Genomic DNA, 25,331 nt, shown 5'->3' with positions numbered 1-25,331 from the left:
AAAGGTGAACCGCGTTATAGCGAGGGACCACTGTATATATATTATGACATCATTGCCTGGCAATTACATTTTTCTTTTACTTGCACAAAAAGGCCAAACAATATTTATCTGCATCACTACTAGTATGTACTGGTAAGAGTTATACAGTACGAAAATAAGTAATTTAAGAAGAGTAGATGTGTTTTCTGTTTAACCTCCCTGGTTAATTGAGATTTTTTTTAATCACATAGTGTACATTAGATGTATTGGGATTACATGTGGATATTATCAGCGTTGGAGTGTTGTTTCAGACTCATCTGAATAGCTCTAACAATACCATACATGTTTTATATTTAATAGGGACAAGTTTGATGATCACAATCACAAATGCACCTTCAGTTTAGCCAATCAGAATGGCAGTTCTAGAAGGGGAGACCGAAGTCCTTTGACATTAAAAATTTTTGACAACTGCAATCGTTGGATTGCTTTTTCACGGCTTATACAACATAAGTCTTGGGGAAACTAATGATGTTGCCAAGCAACAATAGTAACCCTGTAAGGTTAGCTGCCATCTGTTGGTCAGACAATGCTGACAGTCAAAATCTCACCTGCTATCTTGAATCTCTCTAGTAAACCAATCTCATCAAGACTTTTGTAATAGGAAATTATTTCATTTTTGTTGATATCAATGTACCCATCAATCTGGAAACCTACTGGCTAGGCAGCAGTAAAACTATTCTGTTACCTTGGTAGGAACTTTGACTCTTTGCCAGTCATTATTTAAGTGATGAATATAAAGCTAAATTTTTGTCACACCAGTGGTTTCCAGACTGCATTTACTCTTTCGCTCAAACATCACTGTTCAATACTACTTGAACTGCAATAAGATTAAAAATGGAAACCAGAAAGCTGCTTTTAATTAAAATGTTGTCTTTGCCTACATATCCTGAATATTTATATGCAGATATCTGTTTACAGAAAACATATTTATATATGCATGTGCTCAGTTTAGATTGTTTGCGGTATAGCAAGGTTGCCATGGGTAGAATCATCGGTATCCTGCATTGTGTTCTGCACTATTATTTCTAAATGTAGTGTGTGGACATTTTAGATTTAGTTTCTCCTCATGCATGTGTTGAAACTTAAACTGAAATATAGTAAAAATTGTATTACTTCCATTGATTAAGCTAGAATGACAACAATAAAAACTAAGGCTTATTCTAATAGGTATTTAAAATTCAGTTCAATTACATTCTGTTTTATTTATGTGCACAAAATCACAACAACAGTTTCCTCTAGGCACTTTATATTGTAAGGTCATGACCATATAATAATAAAAAGAAAAAAGCTTACTGTCACATAGTGAGAGTGGAAAAAAATAATGGAAAAATGGAAAAAAAAAGAGATTTAAATAAAAATCAAGAAGAAGAAAGAGGAAAACAAGCCAGAAAAAGCTGAATGAACACAATTCATGTCTCCTGTCTTAGCATCCTAGAATTGTTTATGTTTTCCTGAAATTAAATCAGACATAAAATCTTATAGCTGCCAATTAGTACTGGCCCCTGCTAATTAGCTCCAAATTAGCATTGGAATAATTAGTATTGCAGAAGTATTGGTTGATTTCAATTAATGCTGATGATACATTAGTGGTAAATGTCAAATAACATATCCTTTTTGGTTAATTAAAGCCTCAAGTGCAAAGGTTGGGCTTATACACACATGCACAGGCATCCTGAATTTTAACTGCCTCTTGGTCTATTCAAAAGTTACATTCAGCTCTCTTCCTACTTGGTATTCCACACAGGTGTCATACTTTGTAAAACTTTAAATGACTTACTGCCCTGCCATCTCTTGTAAATTCCCAATATCTCACTCTATTGTTCTTCAGTGTATCAAGAGTCCTTCAGCAGGCTCATGACCTAGTACGATTCAAGCTGAGACGAGAGCAAAAAATCTCATTACAAACTAAAAGCTCCACTTTGGGTGACACCTCTTATAAAGATGATAAGCCACGGAGAATGGCGTGGAATCACACTGCGTTGATGGAAACAGATGCATCAGTGAAACCCTGCAGGAGAATTAAAGCAGCCTAGGACAACAGTTGGCAGAAAACACAAAAGCAGAAACTGTATCCTGTCCAACTATCCTCAGCATCTTGAAGTGCTGTGATCTCTGTGCCGCAGAATAAAAAATTCCATCCTATAATAAAACCATAACAGGTCAGCTCTACAGAACGCATGCTGAACAGAGGAAAAGCAACTCGGCTATAGAGAGCATTTATCAAACGGACAGGAGAGAAGTAGAGTTTAATTTAATTCTGTGTTTGAGAGTAAGATACAACTTGGAATAACACCTAAAGGTTTAAATGCAATTTTCCAGGCCATCAACTGACCATCAACTTGCCACGTTATTCTGCCCTCCAAGCCAAAGCATCTGTCAGCAATGTCTCTAGCTGCTGACTCATGACATATTGAACTAAAGTAGGAGCTCCTGTGCAGTTCTGAGCATGACACAAAGTTATGGAAAATTTACAATCTATGAGGATTCAATTTACCTGCTTTTTTGTTAACTTCCTTATAGTTTTAACGTTTATAGAAATGATAAAGTTCACATATGCTGACAAAATCTGACAGATAAGACGGCAGTTCTTATCTTTGTCAATTGCCTTGCCATGCTCAGCAGAGGTTTCCCCACCAATTAACCTTCAGGAAGAGACAGTAGCTAATTCAATTATACTGGACTGCGGCGCCGTGTTTCTGAGTGACAGCTCAACCTGCCTTGGTGCTCTGATTGACAAGTTGTGAACCAGAGCAGTCATTCCCTGTGCTGAATGTTTATATCTGTGTGACCCAGTGGGCTACCTGACACATTTAGGAAGAGGACATTATCACTTTCAGATTAGCTCCATAAAGACAATGCAAGACGAGTTTGACTACAATAATCTACATAGTGGGAAGTTAGTTTTGGTATCAGGAAACTATAACAAATTTACCTTCTTCAGCAAATTTGACTTTTCAATCACTCAGCTGATGCTTTGAGGCCTGTGCCCAAATGTAATATTCCCTTCATGGCTGTTGCACTTAAGCATCTGGTGCTGAGTGACAGCCAGTAGGAGCATCAGAAAGAACAGATTTATTGAGAACATGTTGTAATCTGTTATGCAAATGAACTGTGTAGTTAGTTGTCAGAAAGATAAAGTGATTATTACTTGATATGATTGAAATCACGACTACATAGTCTCTCATGATCATTTCTTTCTGCAGAACACAAAAGTCCATTACGGATGGACAAGGTGGTAAGAAACAAAATCAATTGGTGGTAGCAAGGATGCAAGCAAAATGTAACTTTTGTAGGCACTGAAACATCTGCGATGAGTGCAAAAATGAAAAGGAACACCAGGGTGGCAAATGGAAACAACCACCTTGTGTGATCGCTACTCTAAGAAATAAAACGATCCCTGCCTTGAAAGGAAAGTTATTGTTTCTGACAGGACAAACTCTCTCAGGCTCAACAAGGGGCAGAGGATGTAATGCTGAGCTTGTGCTCTGCTATCAAAGGAGTGAAAGGCATTTTGGTCCACCACAGAAAACATGGGTGCAGACTGGAAGGAGATTGCAACAAGAGATGACAGCTACACTGCTGGGAGGACTTTTATCCCTGTTAGTATGCAGGATGCAATGGATAAATCCACAGAGAGCAAACATACATCTTGGATGATAAACAAATAAATGCTCTAATGATAGTGTCGCACAATTTGCATTTTTACTGTTGATGTCCATTTGAATTAACTTGCACATGCATAATGAGGAGTACTTGCTTTGCTATATTTTGAACTATTTCTTCATGAGGTTAAAATATCTTAAGTTATAAGTAAAAAATAGAGGTTAAAAACACTGCGTGTTGTGATGTAATGTGAGTGAGCCCCCTGTGTGATAGGCATTAAGGTAGATCTCGCTCTAGTTAGAGAGCCATTGCAGTCAGGCTTTTAACACCAGCCTCAGTCACCACTATAGATAATACAAATGTTCCAAATTAAAATAAATGCCTCTCTTGCAGACTCTCCTCATCTGTGTTGTATTTTGCATACTTCTTTTAAAGTACTTATACAGAGGTGTGCAGTCACCAAATGTCATCTGTGTCATAACCTACTAAGGGAAAGAGACAGAGGCAATTATCATTCAGCAGAGTCGAAAGGTCACATGACAAGTCACATTACACAGTGGACATAGACAGATGGTTTTGTGATGTGATTAATCATTTCACCAATGCAGGCACTCTGCTTTTATGGTGCTCTGTTGAAGTGATTGCTTTTAGTCATGATCATAGACTTTAAACTGTCAAACTGTCAGATAAATATGCTTTTTTTTTTTTCAAGATCCAAGTACGGCAGGAGCCTTGTAACATTAAAGCAAAGCTGAAGGTCTAGATCACACTTTGCAACCTTTATTACTACATAAGGACTAGTGCTTCATTGTTATGTATTTATTTTTTGTTTGGTCAGTCAGAAATTACGCTTTACTGGATGGAAGAAATCTGACAATGCGATGCCTCAGGAGAAAGAAGTGTGCTCATGGTCACCTGATGCATCACTTTAAGAGCTGGGAGAGTGAGCATTCTTCCACTGATGAGCTGCTTTTTGGTCACCGGGTCATGTCTGGAGAACAACCTCCCATCAGTGTTGATATCAAAATCGAAATCAGATTAATCTGTCATAGAAACTGAAGTTTGAGTTTCACTGTGTCAGTCACTGTCACGGTGAAAAACAACTACAAGCAAGTCACCAGATCCACGGAGCTATCTATAAACACTGGTCAGGCTAGAAAGCTAACAGTCCTTCTAAGGAGCCAGACTTAATGGGGACAGCAACCAAATGTATTGAGTGTATAGTCTGCACTTTTCTACGGTTGGAAATTTTTAAGAACCACTTACAGTGATGATAAATACCAATAAAATATTAAAAGTGCAACAACTGTTCTTTTTCATATTAATAAAGATATATCTAGTTGCTTGTAAAAACCACAGGGAGCCACTAGATGTGGGCAAAAGAGCAAGATGAAGCTCCAGAGCCACCTGTGACCTGTTCTCTTTCCCAGGGCATTGCTATATGCAGTTTTGCCAAAGCCAATGGTGTATCGTACTTATGGGTTACTTTGGCGATGCTACAGAATCCACCTGATTGTGAGAACAGTCTGTCAGTTCTCCTTTCAATATGCAGCATTACTTTTCAAAGGGGCATGTTTTAATCCAAACCACTTTCCTTTTTGTAAACCTAACCAAGTAGTTTTTGGCATCAACACCTAAGCACCAAGTCAAAGTGTAAATAAAAACCAAATGAAAATTAAATGAATCACTGACTCAAATAAATTGTAAAACACAAAGGAGCGAACAGGATGCTGAAACAAAAACAAATTTATTTCCATCTCTTTTAAAAAATGTGAAAAGAAGTGATGCTCTAGGAATTTTATAAAGCTAGATCCTCTCTGGCCTGTTCAGCAAAAGTACTTGCCGAGTATAAAGCACAGTTGCAAATTTCTTAAAACATTAATTAAATACCAATGTAACAAGCATCATATTCCCGCTTTCTCCACTCAGTTACATCTCTTAAATCTGGTTTTCAAAAGCAGTGTACTCATTAACAAAAAACAGCTTCTTTGTGGCTTGCTTACAGTATGTTTTATCACTGAAATTTCCCGTACAGGCAGGGGGTTTTGTTTTCAGTTGACTCACTAAATGAGTGGCATGTAATAAGATGGAAGAACTGAGGTGTCATTATGGGAAAAGTCCCCTGTCATGCAGAGAAAGGTGCTGCAGCATTTCATCAGCGGTGTGGAAAAAAAATCATTAGGGAGTCTGTAATGAATGGCTGACAGCTGTCTGTCAAAACTGGGCTTCCATGTTTTAAATTCTATTCATTTTCTCCATGATTGCTTTTCTCATTGCCGAGTCACAGACTGGTTTCCTGTGCACATCTTTATTAACAAAATAGAGGGTTTAATTAAAATAATGGAAATGACAATATAAGAACAAGCACTGTGTTGATTGGCTTTATGGTTGACTTGTAAGTATGTTTGTCGGGACTGTCAACATTTTGGAATCATGCATTTGTTCCAGTTTGTTTTTGCTCTTTTATGGTGAATTTAATATAATCTTGTCTTTGGACAGTGTGAATGAGAAACCTGCGGTTTGAATAAATATTTCCTTTGTTTCCATTTTGCTTCAATGAGACTGTATATCTGCACGTTTTATGTAAAATCTGACAACATGCAGTTACGCTGCAGTATGCATGCTTCACTCAGATGCTAACCTGAAAGTAAAGCACTGTAGTGCTGCTCCAGAGAGAAAAACACCCCCAGACTTAAATATTCTCACCATCGTGGTTGCCGGTTGGTTTGATACATTGAATTATCATTATCTTTCTTGCTTGTCACCCCTTGGTTGCTGCCATAAATCTCAAACTTGGACTCATAAATAGGACTATTTTCCAGGCACACACTGTGAAATTCTTGTTTGTGTACTTGGCCTTGTTCCCCCTCCTCAGAAGTAGCTTAGCAGCCAATATTGGTTCCTTTGAGACCACCGCTACTTCTTTACAGGGTTTTTCCTGATCATAGTCTCACATTCTACATTTTTCAAATTATCTATGCATGCTGAAGATGCTTAAAACATCTCTTAATATTGCTCTTCTGAAGGTGTAGGCACTTTTAGTGGATTTGATTATTTTCGGGTGCAACTGACCCATTTGCTGCAAAGCATTTTGAAGTGAAACGACCCCTTTTGAAATTTTACTTTTGTTTTTAATTTTTTTTAACACAAGTCTATATACAAAAGTAGTAGAAGGTGTACAGGATATTGGCTCATGTATATTTTTGATTTCAGTGGTGCAAATTCTAAAGCAATATTTCTAATAGATATATCTCATCAACAAATTAATGTACTGAGGTATCATCAAGTGAGTGAAGTGATTACTAAAACTGCAGTACATTAAGGCTGATGACAGCCTGGGAAAGGCAAGTGGATGAGTTAATTTATGGGAAATGCACCAATAGAGAATTGCAACAGCACCACAGAGGATGCAGCAGTTTGGGATTTTATTCTGCTATAGCACTGTCATTCCCACCAGTAATGTTATCAAAGGCCTAAAAAAAAGCCTTTTTATCTTTCAAATATGGATGGTTCAGTCATATTCAGAGAATACAGCACGTTGCATCAGTCTTTCCTCAAAGACCATAATGATTTAAAGAGACTTTGGTCTCACACATACTCGCTGCAGTATGTGTTACCAGCTTGATGTCCCGGCACCTAAGTAATCAATGACAAGCCAAAGCCATGTTTACGGTCAGTTGCACTTCTTTCCTCTAGGCATTGATCACAACATAGTGTACTCTGCCCATGCACATCACAGCCAACGTAAGGTTTAACAGGCCAAACTGATATCAATGCTTTGAGGAAATTACAAGAAGGGTTAAACTGCTTTGATAAGGAGGGAGCCCAATCATTGCCGACCATATGGATGTTTTATAATCACTTTATGTGACTAATTTAAGACTCCCTCAAGATCCATGTCTCTCACTAGCTAATCCATGATGCTCTTTACAGTAATCCATTCAAATAACTCTTCTCTAGCACTATCAATTAGGAATGCAGGTTAATGGAGGAGCTGGCACTATACAACTTGATAGGGCTAGCTGTCTAGGTAGGACAGTGATTGAAGACTCTATATTCAGAATCCTGTATCAATTTTGATTTAGATTTTCACAATAGAACTAAATTTCTGTTGAATTTCTGAGAAATTACCATTAAAAGAGGTTGGTGCAGCTGTAAAACTAAATCCTAAGGAAAAGGCAAAGGGGTTTAACAATCAATTTAAAAGAAAGATTATCCCTCAGTGTGATTTAGATGTTTCTTCCTTTCGTGCTCACTGCAAACCCAGCACAAATCAGTGAAGTAAAACCACATACGTCTCTACAGAATCGAGGAAATATGGGTGCCCTAAAACAATATTGCTCTAGACATTCTTTTCAAGAATAAAATAATTAAACTGGGAGTTTTGTGGTCCCTCTCCAGCTCTGAACTCACAGATCTGTCACTTGAAACTCAGCAGACCCACATCTTTTATTGACAGTGGTTAAAGCATAGCTGCACTCCTTTTTTCAATGGCTGCCAAATTTGTTTTAGGATAGCAGTAAATAACAAGAGCAGATCAGCTTACCATGCTCTTTGCATAATATGGTTTAAAATTTATACCCTAGCAATGGGCAAAGAAGTAAAGAAAATAAATGAATCTCTTTAGCTGCACTTGAAAGGCAGCAAGGATTTAATCAAGTCAGTCAATTGATCACTGCATGCTTGATGTTGGGATTTGATGTTTGGTGCCTGTTAAAACTGTTTATCCTTGTATGATTGACAAGAATGTATATAAAGGATAAAGGACACTTAAAGACCCGTTGCCTTTGAAATTCTGGTTTTGATTAAAATGACATAAATCCACTCCCACTTTGAAGACAAACAAACAAAAAAACAGTTTTAAGGAGTGTTTTACATAAAAAGTACTAAAGATGATTTCTTTGGTAGATAAAATATGAGAGTCACTATCCATTTAGGTGTTACCTCATACAATGAATGGCTTGTCAGCGGCACATCTAATTGATGACACAAAAACCAAGGAAAACATCTCTAACAATGAAGGAAGCTTTATTATTGATGACTCATTAATTTTCTACAGAGTCATTATTATTATTAATATTATTATTATTATTAATATTATTATTTAATCTACTTCATTTAAAGATTGCATAGTCTTGTTTATTAAGGTTTGATTTGTGGAGAGTTAGTTAGGTATACTTTGAAATGATTACAAATAACTAAAATTTGTATTCATTTTTGTTTTTTCTTTAAAGGTGTAAGAATATACTGACCTAGTTTTGTTATGTAAATTTGTAATTAATTTTATTGGAGAGGCTTTTGGAAAGTGATTGGTTTATTAGCTTATGGACCCTCCCATTAATCAAGAGATTAAGAGCACCCTGGATGGGTGTGGTAAAGAGGTTTTTTGTTTTTTGTTTGCCAAATGTCAGATGGGAAGACGGGGGGGTTAGAAAATGATTTTTTGACCACTTTTGAAGTTGTTAAAGCAAATTAAGTTAACTTTCGTTTAATTTTAAGTTTTAAGAAGTTATTTGACTGATTTCTGTTTATAATTTTCCACGAAATAAACGGTATATGACGGCATAACAATGGAGTCAGAAGTGCGTTCTAAAACAAACCTCCCGTTGCCACCCATAGCCTTTTCTTGGACTTTTTTGGTGTTTGGAACGTAAAAGGCCGCGACATATTTTCTTCATAGTGCCTGGATCACTTGTACCACAGCAGTTATTTATCAATCAGTATCAATATTTTTGTATACATATATGTATGTGTGTGTATTTTTTTTTGCTAGTGTGACTTATGTTTTCCTTAAATATGTCATTTGAGCATTCTGCATTCAAACTTCTATCAAAGCAATCTATAAATAATGTTTGTTTACTATTATTATTATTATTATTATTATTATTATTATTATTATTGTTATTTAAATGCTATTAAGAGGTCATAATTACATTAAGGTCCTGTTGTTCAGAAAATGTCCTTTTCTCACCTGTGAATACACCAAGAAGGCCAGTCATTCACGTGTATTGTGCATGTATTTTTAATTGTGAAATTACCAACACATATAATTTTATTTTAGACACATTTTACTCATTTCGGGGGGTTTTTCAACTACTCATTTCAATTTGTTTAGCTCTTAGACCCCTGCCTCTACTCTTTTAAACAGTCTGAAGGACTGAATTAAATATCTAATGTAGTTTGTTTTTTTTAAATCTTTTTACAGGCATGTTACAAAATCGCTGGAACACCAACATTATTGCAACTTCTTACACATGTTAGTACAAATTTAGCTGCCAATATATAAGTGAACATGTTTACATATTGACTCAGTAGAGTTCATATTTCCGTCTATGCAATTTTTGTGTATTTTCACACAATTTTTGCACCAAATACAGTATGCTTTTGAGTTGGATGTAACAGTCTGTCAGAGCCTTTACGTTTATACAACTGGACCACAGCAGTAAAGCATTATTACAGCACCTCATCTGCCCACCCTCATTGCAATGTCAGAGGAAAATTGTCACTGTGTGAACATGGCCCATAGGGCACTTCCCTCCTACTCTCTGTTACATGACAGACAAGCTGAGTAACTAGTGAGTCAGCTAAGTTGAAAGGTTCTGCAGGTTATGTAAATATATATTGCAAGGAAGTGAGTCACTGATGATTCTGCATCTCTTTTGTGAAGGGCCACTTAATGAGTTCTAATTTTTCATTATTTTTCAGTTTTATCAGAGCAAGAAAGCATAAATAAATAAATGGGAATTATCATGGAAGGCAAAATTATACCTTTAAAACGGTCAGAAAAATGTCAGAAACGTATACTGTGATCATGAAAATCACCATCTTCAGTAAGACTTTCTATTCAGTATAACATAAGTGAGGTTGCAAAAATGCTTCTCCAGTTGGATCGTGATAAACAAAGTAAAAAAAAGAAAAAAGGTCCCAGTAGGGGAAAACCATAAGATTATACAGTATGAGGTAAAACAACTCTAATCAATAGTGTGATACAGTATCACTGTTATCAGACTGTAGATATTTTCATTCCCATTTTTGCGATGATAAATTATTATCCACTGCAACAACCAGGCTGGTGTGTGTGTGTGTTTGTCTGGGTGTGTACTATAACAAAGGCTGTTTCTAGTATTTTGGCAGGTGTTTGTATCTGCTGGTCTGTCTATTCACTGAATATATTATTAAAAAACAGCAACATTGTGATAAGGTATTTTATTTAAATGAGTTCAAATATGGCTTTGTCCCATGAATATGAAGCAATGGGACGTAGAAAGTGGACGTTGAGGTATAAGGCATAAGGCCACTGACCATACTTCTTCAAGGCCCTGTCCATTTTAATGTATTTATTTTAATGCAGTGTTAATATAGGATATACTACTATGCAAAGGTTTTGAGCCACCCTTCACATCTGCAGATATACTTGAAACTATACAGCAAAACACAATTTGTGTACCTCTAACAAGCCTGAAAGTCAACATTCCCTATGATATCGCTATGACGACCTTTATTATTCAGCACAGCCTAAACTTCTTAAATAAGTTTCCTTGTAACTTCTTCAAGTATTCTTCAATAATAGTTCTACAGGCTGCTTGAAGGTCATTTCAAAGCTCTTCTTTGAAAGTTGTCTGATTTTTGTTCTGTTCTCTGTTAAGATAATCCCACATTGCCTCAGTAATGTTGAAGTCCATATTGGGGATGTGAATTCATGAATTACAGTGTTCTATTATGTGTTTTTCTATTTTGTGTTTAACCCTTTAAGACCTACCATAGAACCAAGTCCGCCAGAGCTTATAGTATATTTTTACATGCTGTGGAGCCATTTTTTGGAGCATTTCAAGTTGCTATACATCAATACAACCACTATAGCCCAGATTTTAATAATATGTCTGCATTAAGTGCATAGTAATTACATAAATTGCAAAAAAGTGCAATAAAATACAAAAAAATTTAAAATCGTTTTTGTTTTTTTAACATATATTTCTAGTTAGAGAAATTTAAGAGGCTTATCCCTCAAAACTGTAAATACAAAAAAGCTGCACAAACTAGTTTCCCACCAAAGGAAATTTATTTTAAGTGTCTTCATAGTTTTATTTTTGAGATACACCAATTTTCATATACTGCAGGAAAAATGAAAAAATATATTATAGTGCAAATTTGCAAAATAACAGCATATGCGTCAAAATAAAATATTTCCAGCAGTGCAATATGAGTCCTCAGCATCCCAGAAACGACACAGAAAGTCATAAAGTCAAACATAACTTTTAAAAACACAAGTATAGGCTCATGAGGCCACGATGGTAAAAACCACATTTCCGCAAAATGATGTCACTTCCGGTTTCGGGCAGGTCATGCCGGACATGCGATAGTTCACGCTGATGGACATAGGAAGTGTTACAAACAGCTGATCGGATCGGCAAAGCGTGTTTCTGTGCTTTTTATGCAGTTTTTGCAAAGCTATATGTGGAAGGAAACTGTGACCTAGGACAAGCTGAAGGCATAAGATGTAAGTACAACTCCTCCGGTTTCATATGCAAAAAAAATTATTGCGCTAGCTTACGTGGTTGCAGTGCTACCAGGATTTAAAAATAGTTACGCAAAATGTAGCGTGTCCGCTCCGACCGGCTTTAAAGGGTTAACTGCATTGGCAGTGTTCTTGGGATCATTGTCATGCTGATGCAGATGGTATTTCATGGTGGGTCAAAATATGATGGTACTTCTTTGGTCATAATTCAGTGAATTTTGACAAGATCCCCAACAACACTGACTAAAATCCAGCACCAAACCCTGACAGAGCCTCTACCATGGTTTACAGACTTCCAGCTTTAATGGTGGGGAGTCCCAGATTTAAACCTAAATCTGGGACTCCCCACCATTTGACCTTAGAACTGAAGAAGCTTCTCGGATGAGAGGTGAAACGTCTTCAAGCAACTTAAAGAAGTCCAGACGCTTTTCTTTGCAAGCTCCTTTGACTACGATGACCTGGATGACTGAGAACCTTCACAGACATATAGATAGATAGATATACATATAGATATATAGATATAGCCAGAAAGGTAGAAAGAGCGAGAGTAATCAAGTATGGACATTTCGGGTCCATATTTTTGAAAAAAGATAATTAATTTTAAAAAATTGAGATGGTGAAATGGTAAAAGAGTTGTCCACTCTCAGAATGACATGTCCTCTGAGTAGTTTGTCTTTGCTACTGTACTGTTCTTGTCATGCATATTGACCGGTGGATTAGCGATGGATTGCCTGTTATCCTCTTAGGAGGTGATTGCTCATGCAGCGCTCGAGTTGACTCAAGCTATGTGAGACTGTACCAAACACCTGCACTTACCACTGTAGTCTAGGTTGAAATCCTCAGCGAGGGAAAGCATCCCTGGTGTCCTCCAGCAATACAGATGTTTGCAGATGTCAACTGAGGAACAATAATTGAAAGAGAATCATGTAAATATTTCAATTTCAACAAAGAGGTTCATAAAATTGATTTTTTTTATGTCAGTATGTCAACCATTTAACCTTAAGTCAACATCTTAATAGAATCCATGGATACCATTCTCAGTGAATCATGAATAAAAAAACCCAAAACAAACAAACAACAATAACACCCCCCCTGCTTGTTCACCTTCATTTGGCTTATAGTCTCCAAAATGAATTCAGCTGCATGAATATATGTATTTTCTTTTCAAGAATTAGAACTACCTCATTAACCTTATCTAACAAGCACAAGCTAATGAAATCCTCTGTTTCAGTTTCCGGTCTTGCCAAACTTAGGCTCACTAATTAATCAAACATCACCCTCCACCCCATCCCCCATCGTCTTAATGACTGCCTATAAAGCAAAACAGAATATTCTACACACATTGCCCAGGGGAAGGCAACTTGTGCACAAATTCATGCATTTTTATTGGAAGTTAAAATAAAGAGAAAGAAAAGCTTTACACTCAAAAGAAAGCCACGCTTTGTATTCGCTGCAATAATCAAAACAGAAGGAAAACACAATTTCTTCATCCTTTGTCCATGCCTCATCCGTGCTGGTATATTTCTCTGTTCGCAATGCAAGGCTGCAATTTTCACACTTACATAAATATTAATATCTACATAAGCAAGCTCTAAATGACATTTACACTCAGTATTCATGTTACTCTTTTTACTCTAAGCAAACAATTCTTTGTTCTCATCTCTTGTGATTCAGAGTGTATAACATGTTGGGTCAAATGAAAAGCACTGGAAAAATCAAATCTCCAACAATCAGTTATGGAAAACGGCAAAATGGCTAGATTTTCAGTCTATGAGAGGACAATAGATAATGTGATCCAATTAGTGGTGGAGGCTGCTATTTGCATTCCAGTGAAAGGGGTGATAGTTAAAGTGGCCCAAGACAGCTGCCTTTCAGCAAAGACCCATGACAACACAAAAAGCAGCGGAACCAAGAGAAAAGGGGAATTTGGGATTCTTTAGCCGTATTCTTTTAATTACTCATCATAATGACTCCATTTAGCTGTTCAATGACCCATTTTATGGCATTGAACAGGCATGGGAAGCTCTCCGTCCTTGGCAGGGTCAGTCCTGCAGCTGCCCCTGCTGCCATCTTTCAACCAATAGGGAACATTTTCCCTACACTGGGCTCTAACAGTCAGGTAGCTCAAGAATTCGCTCTCAAATACATTCACACACGCACACTGGCTTCATCACCACAAATTAGATATGCACCGAATGTCACTCCGCGAGGGAATTCAGTTCAAAGAGGTGCTCATTATATGGAAGACAATAATTATCAAATGCGCAAAACATTCATGAAGAATAAAGATAGTTTGTCGTGTTGGCACCTGCCATGAAGCTGGCAAGGAGCAAGATATGCAAATAACTAGTTTTTGTTTTGTTTCTGCAGTGAATTGTTTAAAAAAGTTTTGCAACAAGACCACCTACAATTCTTTGTTAAAGACAAAGTCTTGTATTTAAAAAAAATGCAAAAATAATTAAAAATCTAGATCTTTTCATTTAAAGCTCCAACCTCCATTGTTATTCTTGTTAATATCAAAGATTGAACCATTGCACTAATAACAGGTTACTTAATAAAGTAAATTATGCCATAAATGTCAAGTTTTCATCATATATGTATTAATTTTAAATAATTTTCCCATCTAGACTTAAATGTTGGGATGCAAAGTAATATTCCTCCTTGTTGTTAACAGAAAGTCTTATTGTCTTTACTTTTTTCTTGCTTTTTATGCAAGAAGATATATTTGAAGATTTGTCAGGTGGCAGCCCTGGAGGTAGGGATGAAGGAGGGGAGGTGCGGAGGTGGTGAAGAGAAGCAGACCCCATATGGTCGCGAGAAGCTGGATTTTCTGGCACATCTCCAGGATGCTGACCCAGAGCGTTGGAAGGTTGAGCATTGGCACCAATCTGACTGATTTTTCTCAGCTGCTGACGTGCAGAGGAGCACACATGGATATGAGTACAAAAATAGCTTGCTATGGACCACAGCGTGACGCAACTGTTCAGAATTTAAATCATTGCCATTTGTTTCTGTTCCATGTCAACTTTTTCCGAGATGACTCATACAGTTTCAATGAAAATAAAATCATGAAATGATTTATGCTTTTAAGACAAAGAAAGACTTGTCACAATAAAAGAGTGCTGTATGATATTGTGTATAAATGATGTTTCATGTAATTTAATTTGTACTATTACTCTCTTAAGTGAAAGCTGTAAAATAAAAATACTTTTTAATGCTTGGAGAGATTCTCCTACTGTTTGCAGTCTGACATATAAAGAAAAAATGACAAGTCAAGTTCCAACTGCTTCCCTCTTCTTCTTTTGTAAAAATACAAATAATCTTGTTGTTTCTGTGCAGTAGCAGCAAAATGAATGCCTTAAGTGGTTTGCAGAGAAAGGTCTCCACATTAGCACTAAAAAAGAGACAGTAGAGAGATAATAAATAATATTCTGAATTTGTAATACATAAAAGAACAAGGAATGACCCAGAAAACGGTTATAGATTCTCCAACTGGGTGATGTCTCTATGCTCCTTGAACATCAAGAACTCAGTTCTATGATTTATATATTAATTCACAATGGCAACATCAGACATAATGTATCATGGCCCTTAATGTCAGCAACAGTAAGCCCTGTTATTGTAATCCACCATCAGCACCACCTCAGCTCATCTCACTGTTAAATCATAGGAGGCCACAATGGCTGGAAGCTGCTAGGCATTCTTTAACATTTCGTTTTACAGTCTGATTACAAAGTGTACAAACGCTTCCTGATGAGCAGCTCCATGTTTGTCAGTGACCTCAGTGACAAAGACCTTGGTGGGAGAATAAATTCACACAAAAGGAAATCCTCCAGGTTCTTTTGTCTGGAAACGCTCGGTTGATTTAGGTTAGGGGTTTGCTTTGTATAGGAGAAGTGGTAGGGTGTTTGATGTCTGATTCAGCTCAGTCACAGAAGCCTAAAGAGCAGATCGTGACTCCCTGATAACCCACTGGCAACCTCTGGTCACTGGGGGAAAATGTGTTGTATTGGAAAGATGGTACCTCTTTGTGATTTGGTCAGTAGCAGATTGCCATGGTTGCCCATATTTGGCATGGAAGACAGCAACTTGTCTGCAAACACCCGCTTCCTGCCAGTGGTAAGCCTTGAAAAAGTGGCAGAAAAGGAGTCCATTGACCTTCAAAGTAAAAAAGTTGCTCCTCTTTGCTTCAGCCGACATCTCAAAAGGCTCACCAGTTTCACCTTAACCCATTTTTCACTCGTGACCCAATTGCCAGATGTTCGCTGACCAGTCACTAGCCCAGTGTGGCATGGGGCTAATTTTAACATTTATATTCTCATACACATTTTCACAATTCTAATAAAAAGACTGCATTAAAAAGTTATAAATGTTACTTTAACTTTTGAGTCCACCTTCAGTGGAGCAACTCTGAAAATTAAACTGGTTCGAATTAACTGCATGTAGCTGTTACTCTGGCCAGTCCAGAGTGTTTCCATAAAGACATGATTTCAGCTCTTGCTCTGCCTCAAGAGAGTCGTCTCAAATGTTCCATTCCTGGATGAACCCTGTGGGCATCAGGTGGCAGCTACAACCATCTGCAATTTAGAGAACATGTCCTTAGAAAAGTATTGACCTTAGTACCTTAAGCTGTAGACAGCTATGTATGGCATACAACTTGAAAATACATTAAAACGAATGAAAATGAAATAGTTTTGTGAAGTTCAACTTAAAAATATGGACCATGTTATAAAAAATTCAAGTTCTTAATTGTTCATGATTATAAAGTCAAGCTGCATAGACTGACAGTTCTGATAAGGTTATTTTGTCTTGTAATATAACACATTTACTACTACTGGCTAAAGGCCAGATCTCACTCTGAGCTTGTGAGAGGTGTTAAGATGTGACAGGAGTCTTGCTTTTCAAAAACTGTACACAGGAATTACTATGAGTCACATTTCCTTTTATTACATCAAGACATTTTTTTATTTTGATAAGATGACAAGGTTATGCTGGTAAATACATTTTTCTGTTATGTACTTCCAGAGCTGTCATTCAGCAAGTGCTGAGATAATTTAGTTGCTCTTAAAAGCATCCGAAGTAGGGTGGAGGAGGCACAACCCATCTTTGTAGCCCAACGCAGTCACAAGCAACAGCCCTGCAGTGAGAAGCAGACTAGCTAAAAGTATCGCTGCTCTTTAAAACTTCCACTCTGATGTAGAAAGAGACTGTGTGATAGGAGGTGTTTCATGAACACTGCACTGTGAGTCCATTTAGTTAAGCTTCCTGACTGCGTTGGTGTTGGGCAAGTGGGAACTAAAAAAAATGAGTGCAGGAAACCATCACCTGAGGCTGTGTGCAAATCTAAATTCAGGTGATTACACTATAGCCAAGCTTTCCAACCTACCATGAAATAACTGAACTAGAGGGTGAAGTCATTAAATTTACATATTGTCTGGTAATACTTGGGAGGTGATTTCTAGATTTTATATCTCAGTTACTAAGTCCCATTTAAGCCTAAAGGTAAGGAAGTGGAAAGTTTCACAGCTCGTTTCCTCTACAGAGGAAAGTATTTGCTACCTGTTAAAACTACAAACAAGCCCTAAGCAAAGCAAAAACACACACACACGTAAAGCACGCACACACACACACACACACACACATGGAAATTCATCCTTTCATTTAAAAACTGGCCCATGTGCATGTGTATGAAGACAGAAAACTTTGAAATTGCATTTCTAAAAATAGACAGGCATACTTACTGTGCCCTCAACCCCTATCTACAGTAAAAAACACATTTGGAGACAGAATGGGTTTCCTGATAGCTTCATGAAAGCAAGATGTTGGTGTGCTGTTCCCTCACTCATTCAATATTAAAGTAGCATGGCATGCTGTCTAGAGCCACTATAATGATGTTGTAATGGGTTTACAGAAAATAGAACATGGCTTTGCTGCTTACAGTTTTTCTTAAATGCTTTGGTGCATTTCTCGCAATATTTTTGAAGTTGTCAGCTCCGAAGATGCATTTCCCTTCAAATCCTAAAACTTTTAATTAATCTGTCTGTTTTTGTGTCAGTGAATACATTATTGCGACAAAAATCAAAAGGTCCTTTGGCAATATGTAAACCAGGGTGGGTTTATGCATATTTAATATTTGAAATATTTACATTTTCTTTGTCCAATGATCGAGTCTAGAAGGCATTTCTCATTTTTAATTGAAAAATTATTGTCCCACATGTTTTTGCTAATATTGGACAGTGCACTTGACAATAATTTTTCTAGGGAGAATTGTCCTCTTTTATGTGTCAAAAGTAACATTATTCAAATGCTGATTTCCAGTGTTGGGTTGGCTGAGCTCAGGAGGTAGAGCCGTTCGTCTGCTAATTAGTACATGGTGGTTTGATCCCTGGCTGCTCCAGTCTGCATGCCACCTATCTTTGTGCAAGATGCATACATCGGCGTGTGAATGTGTTTGAATGTTAGAAAGAAAGCACTTAGCTATGAATGAGTGCTCAAGTAGAGTAGAAAAGCGCTATATAAGTACCAGTCAAAAGGCTTAAGGCATTATTAGTTTGTAAAGACAAAGAGCATGTACATTTGCATTTATGGAGAGAGAACAAAAATAATCCAGCCAGCCTTTAAATAATACAGTACACAGACTAAAGTAACAACAAAAAGAAAAATAATGCAGCACTTCACAGAACTAAACAAGAGGAATTAAACATAAGCCTACAAAGTGGAATTGTATATAACAGTGAAGGCAGTTGTTCTGTTTCTCCTATTCCTTTAGCCACAGATGTCACCGCCGTCACGTCTAATGCTGCTCCTTGCAATGCAACAGGGAAAGAACCAGCATTTAGACCACATCTGTCCTCTTTTGCAACTTTTCCAGGCAGCTGAAGGCTTAAATATTAATCTGAGCAGGCCGCCCCTTTTAGAATAATCATACACAATTAAAATCTTCTGGTGTATAATGGATAGTGAAACTGTGCAGCTAAAAGAAACATGACCCGATTTGCTCACAAAGCCATATACAGTAAACTAATATTTGTTCAAACTGTAGACAGCTGTCTAAAAATTCTAAAAAGTTTTCAAGAGCAAACAAAAAATTGACTTTCTTTTTATTTTGGAAACTGTGTAACTGTGATTTAAAAATAGTCAATTGGACAACTGAGAAAATCTGTAAAGTACAATATGAATGCTTGACACTAAATTTTGGTTATAGAATTTTACAGTTCAAACACATTTATTTATAGTTTATTGTTTTTAGGTTTTACGTGAATCTGTATGTTTTAAAATTACAACAGATGAAACCTAAACTTTCTGTCAGGTTGTGGTTGTTTGCTAAACTATTACAGCTTTCTAATAGTGTGGTATTAGTGAGGTAACAAGGAGGCAATAAGAAGATAATAATATGGAAGAAGGAAATGATTACCACTTAATCACCAAAGTAATGGCCAAATAAGATTCTAATGTTATCGTGTAACAACAATGGTTATAGCTGAGTAATAAGACCTTTAATTAAATTTAATGACGGTAAATTTATGTATTGTAATAACTGGCTAGAAACTGGGGGTAATAATTTGGAAACAAATGTATGCCTGTGAAACAAAACCATTTAGTATTATCAGTATGATCACTGACTCTAGAGAAAAAGTGTTCCTGGACGGGTCACTGACTGCAAGGTGTCCAGGCCTGTGGCTTGTGGGTTCTTTGGATGCAACTTTGGAAAACTGAGCTGTGCTGCCATCTTCTCTTTAGAAAGAAGAGGCTTTCAAGAGGCAAACCTCTTCATTTAAAAAAAAAAAAACTTCTGTCATGGATACTCTTTCTCACCTTATTGTTTGGAAATAGCCTTATAACCCTTCCCAGAATAATGGACAGCAACAGTTGCTTTTCTAACATCATTGATGATGAGGAATGATCTTATAATAGTTGTGCCTGGCTGCTTCTTACTTACACAGAGGCAGAAAGGGTATAGAAACACTGCTATTTGAAATCCTCATACATAAAACCTTAGATTTAATTGAGGAATATTTCTTAGACAGGCAAATTAGACTAAATACATTGTTTTATCTTGGTAATAACTTTGCAATTTGTGTTTATTTATTAAGTTTAGGCATATTCTTTATAAAAGAGGAGGTGGTAACATTTTGCCGAGTAAAAGATCCCTGGATATTCTCCTCTCAGAACGTTACAATGCCCTCTCTTTATTTTGCTTCACTAGTTCACCTAATAATTTTGTCCCTGATTAGCTCTTTGTAAATTCTAATATCAGTTTAGTATTTAGTATTTATTCAACCATGTATTAACTAATATCAGTTAAATCAGTTAGCCCCAGCCTTTCAGAGTGTCAAAAGTTAGAAATAAGCAAGAGTGGGCAGGCAGAGACCCTAAACTTTCCTCTCTATATTTAGAGAGGAAGTATAAATTTCCAATCCTCCATCCTAGCTTGCTTGCATGTAGTTTTGACATCTCAGTCGAGACAACTTTCAGTAGAGTAGGCCTAATAGCAAAATGCTTAGTGGAATTTAAGATTTTAAATAGTTTAACCTCACTTTCAGTATTTTATAACAGAGTACCTCTTGTCTGTATTACTGTATATTGTATAAAACTGTTTTAAAATATGTGCACTACCTCCTGTGTTGCTTTAACCTAAACAAGCTGTGCACTTAACCTTTGCCATGTTTAAAGACACCCTACTGTTGACACTTGGTTTCAGAGGTACATTCATAATCTTTTGTTAAAGTCATCTCTGTGCTCTGTGCGTAGACTGGACCCTAGGGTACAAAAGCAGAAAAGCTATTAAGTGGCACAAACTCTGGGGCTGTTTTGTTTTTCTGGAGAAGTCATTCATTTAATGTCTGATCTTTGTCTCGTAGTTTCTTCGTCCATGCTTCCAGGGCAACCCTGCATAGTGATGAATGAATAACAGAGTGGCAGAGTGGTGTGATGAAGAGTGGCCTTTACACATGCATGTGATGAAGACATTAATGTACTCCCATGTCTGTTTTTGCTCTCGAGGATTGTTCATCAAGGACATCTTGTGAAGCACCATAATGACTTTTATTCTTGGCAAAAGCAGGATTTCTTGAGTGGCATGGCGAATAATTTGTTATTATCTGGAATAAGTGGGGTAGAATGATAAGGATGACAAGTATAGCAGGGGCTCTATGTGGTCTTACACTGTTGCTTTTATTGCTTTTAGCAGATTTTCTTCAGGGCAGGACCAGCTAAAGAGGGCATTTGGTATTCTTAGATTGTTTGAGAAGAACAGTTAGAGAGATGTGCACGCTGAGAACGGACTAATGCACAGAAGCTCTTTTAAGGAAAAGAAAAGAGTCATCCTGCATTGTTCAGTTGGAGTCACGTAAAACATATACTGTATGGTGTTCCTGTTCAGCAGTATTAAAAGTAAATATTTCTAAAAGTAAACAGCTAAAACAGTAAAAGAAAAATACCAACAAGAGAATCTATGCATCCTTTCATAACCACAGAACTGGCCATCCATGACAAAGACAGCAGAAAAGTTTTTTCATGTGAATCCTCTCTAAAATGCCCATGAGTAAACACTGAGGACATCGGGAAAGATATGATGCAATGGAGCATTGATGTTGCAGTGACACATTGTCCTTCACTTCTACTAGGCAAAGCTGAAGGACATCGCCTGAACTACAGCAAGAATTCAGTCAAGTTCAACACCAGAACAAATGGGCAGCTTAAGCATTCATTTGAGTCCTGTTATCAGGGCCATCATTAAACCTGATTTCAAACTGAGATTTAATGGTTTACAAAGGATGTCCGTGAAGCTTCCCACAATTTTCTCTAAGCGTTAATCAGTGTAATTGATATCATCAGTGGAAAATTAACACATAGGTCTGATTTAAAAAGATGTTTGCGTAGTTTGGCCACAACCTCCCACGATTATGGATGAGTCACTTTTTAAAAAACAAGGCTTTTTACAATGTAAATGCATACCCAAGGCTTTTCTGATCTATAATGCAGCCACTTTTGCAATTTCCTTGCTTAAGGACTCTGTCCACATAATATTGATTTTTTTGCTGTGTTTGGGAGACTCGAACTAGTATGTGAATCTAACAAAATTTATTCTTTTCATTCTTCCCAATTCTTGTAGAGAACCGGTTCAAAGTATTTCAATTTCTTGGAATCGTTAGTCTGCTTGCCTATCGATACCACTTATCAGTTCTTGCATTCGCACTAAAGTCAGTTGATTTTAGTTCCCGTGCCAGAGGCGGAAAACAGTGGTGCAGTCTACAGGGTGGATTCAGAAATTAATAATATTTTTATAGCACAAAAGGACAAAAGCTTGATGGTAAAATAAAAACTGTATCCAGGACAGAAACAGCTGCATTATGCTAGCAACACAACTTCAGCTCTTTGTAAGCACCTGCACATACTAAATGCTAACGCTAAGCTAGCAAAGAGCCGAGAGTGAAGTCAGCTGAGTGAATACAAACCCCAGTCCAGCAGCCAGACAGTGGCAGTGGCTAACAAAGACAGTGACAGTCAGGCTGCAGCCTCCATTTCTATCTGCACATGTTTCTAAAGTAAAACCATTGTGCCAGTTTCTTTTGTGCTGGTTTTCATCTATGCTTTGTGCTTTCAGCTTTATGTTCATACCTAAAGATTTAGAGAAAGATCATATGTGTTTCCTCACTGGGATAGGGATTTGTGTTGGTGTGTGGAACTGTAGCCTGAGGTTTATTTTGTTAAATGGCAATCATAAGACGATGCATGCATTTCAGGTCATTTTATAGAGATTCAAAAAAGTAATGTAATGCAATGCATTGCTTCAAAAAGTGTTCTGTGTAATCTGTATAATACATTGCAGGTTTCTGACTAACGACCATGACACTGATCACAACAAAGAAGGGACATACCCCTCACATGCACAAAACATTTGAACACGCAGCATGCAATTTCCACCAATCTAATCTCTTTGGTATACTGGTGGCAATGGTGGTGACTCTCAAAAGAGAGCAAATAAGATCCCAATGAGAATCGAATCAATAAGTGATAATGATAATGGAATTATGGAATTGGATTTGTTATTAATCCCCATCCTTATTAGTTACATCAGAAAATGAGATGAGATGTGAGTGTGAGTTGGTTTAGGATTTGTAGGGTGGGGATGACCACATAGAGACTTTCCTTGAGTTGATGGTGAAATTCTTTTTACTGACAGGAAGGGTTTTCCAGGAAGATCAAGTCAGGAGCGTTGCCACTCACTTACTAGTACCTGACAAGGTAAGTTAAGGCACAACCCAACCTTCTTCTTTTTTTTTATTTTTTAAATTTAATTGTATTACATTTTGGATAGTATGGTGAGCATGGCGGCCTGTCTAAGACTGATCTTTGGACTGAGGCATTTACATCAAATTAATATTAATAATATTAATACTATTAATAGATATATTTCCTATATATGTCCTGGCAATGTTGTTGTTTGAGACACAGCAAAGGAAGCACATATCTTGACTTTATGATGTAGACATGCTTAACATTGTGCTAAAATGAAAAATTCAGCTTAATCTAGTTAGTTTAATCCCAGCATTTAAATTGTATTTGACTTTTAATCCTAATGAAACTGATGTATTGCTAATATTCTTTGATAGTAACTGTACATTACATTCAATATAATAAAATTTACACTCATGTCAATTTACTGTGAACGACTCAGTCAAGTTATGTGGAGGCTCTGTGCAACCTTGTCTGTGCAAAGGACGAAAGCCATAAGCCCTCTTTAAAGAGAGGCCTGCAGTTTAATTGATGGGATCAGAGGAGACTTAGAGGACTGAAGATGTAAAAGCCAGAAAAAAAAGGCCCTCGAGTTGTTTGTAGAAGTTGTCAAGATGACCGACTGCCATAAAATCCTTTTACTCATGTTTATTTTTATGCTATAACCTACTCATATTGAAGGTTTCACTGTATGGGAGTGATAAAATATGTTAAATCTGGGACATGAACTTCTAAAACTCAACATGCACAGAAAGTGTTGGATTCATGGACTGCACTGTACATATGTTAACACAGAAACTTACAATAGCACAAATCTGTAAACCCAAGAAGAAGAGTATGTTCAAGCAGTTTACAGGGTCAAATCCCAGGCACTCATCTGAACATGCAGGAGAAAGATGCAAACATTCCCTCTCTGTTCATTATTTAGTGCAAATAGTCAGCGCTTTAGCCTCCTGCACACTTGTTTTTGTCCATTCATATATTCAACACTGATAAATGTTGAGAATTAATTTACTGCCGCAGACACGATTCCTGCAACTGTTCATTAATCCACTCATGAATATGGAATCATTCAGACCTCGGTGGCTCTTTTTACAGTAATGTGAGCAGTGAAGCCTCTGGAAAAAAAAAAAAATCTCTCTGACCAAAGTGAGCCTCACTTTTCAGGTGAGAGCACTTTATTCTCCCTCCACTTCCCTCTGCAGTGGGGCCACTCAATAAATCACAGTGCAAAGCGCTACCTTTACTCTGTAGCCGCTAAGACACTAATGTCAGTGGCTGTGAGGATGAATTGTCATGACTCAGCGGACTTGCCTGAAAAAGTTTGCTTTCTATTTCAAAAATCCCAACAAAAATATCTAAAAAAAAATGTAGAAAAATTAATTTGGATTATGAAAATTACATCAAACTGACGTTTTGGCCACTTCACTTTTACTGCAACATGAGAGATGAGTTGCTGTAATTTGCACCTGTAAATGATCTGAATAATTAAAAAGGGATAACGAAGGAACATCATCTATAATACAATGAGTAGAAAGTAACTTGAGAAACATGCATGTACAGGTATTGTTGTCTTTAAAAGCCTTGCGCAGAAACTGGTGTTACATTTCATGGTTCAATTTACAGGGTACCGCAAAGGAGCAAAACTATTTTATTTAAGATTTTAACCATCACTGCTACAACCTCATATATGACGACACATTAATGTAAAAGTTATCTTTATGGGAAATTTATCAACTTAATGATATTACTGCATTTTAGGTTGGCAGCACAAATGAGAACAGTGCCTCCAAATTCCTGTTTCCTTAATCAACACTTGTAGAATGACTGTGGGCCATTCCATCCCATTAAAATGTTATGACAGGAAATTTGAATATTTATAACAATTCCAGTGAAAATCTTAGCATCATATATTTTACTTTTCAGGGTATATATA

At 36.9% G+C, this 25,331-nt stretch overlaps 1 protein-coding gene across 1 annotated transcript in view; it reads right to left on the bottom strand.

Annotated features, from left to right (window-relative positions):
* The window catches only part of elfn1a (extracellular leucine-rich repeat and fibronectin type III domain containing 1a), a 76,365-nt gene that overhangs the window by 13,090 nt on the left and 37,944 nt on the right, over nucleotides 1–25,331 (bottom strand). Inside the window, exon 2 of the mRNA XM_005726027.1 lies at nucleotides 12,974–13,054. The gene's annotated coding sequence lies outside the window, so the exon portion shown is untranslated. The remainder of the gene's footprint in view (nucleotides 1–12,973; nucleotides 13,055–25,331) is intronic.

This window comes from Pundamilia nyererei, unplaced genomic scaffold, assembly GCF_000239375.1.
Source record: "Pundamilia nyererei isolate P.nyererei 1_Seehausen unplaced genomic scaffold, PunNye1.0 scaffold00018, whole genome shotgun sequence".
Lineage (NCBI taxonomy): Eukaryota > Metazoa > Chordata > Actinopteri > Cichliformes > Cichlidae > Pundamilia > Pundamilia nyererei.
Note: the sequence above shows the minus strand (reverse complement) of the source record. Positions and strands in the feature narration are given on the sequence as shown.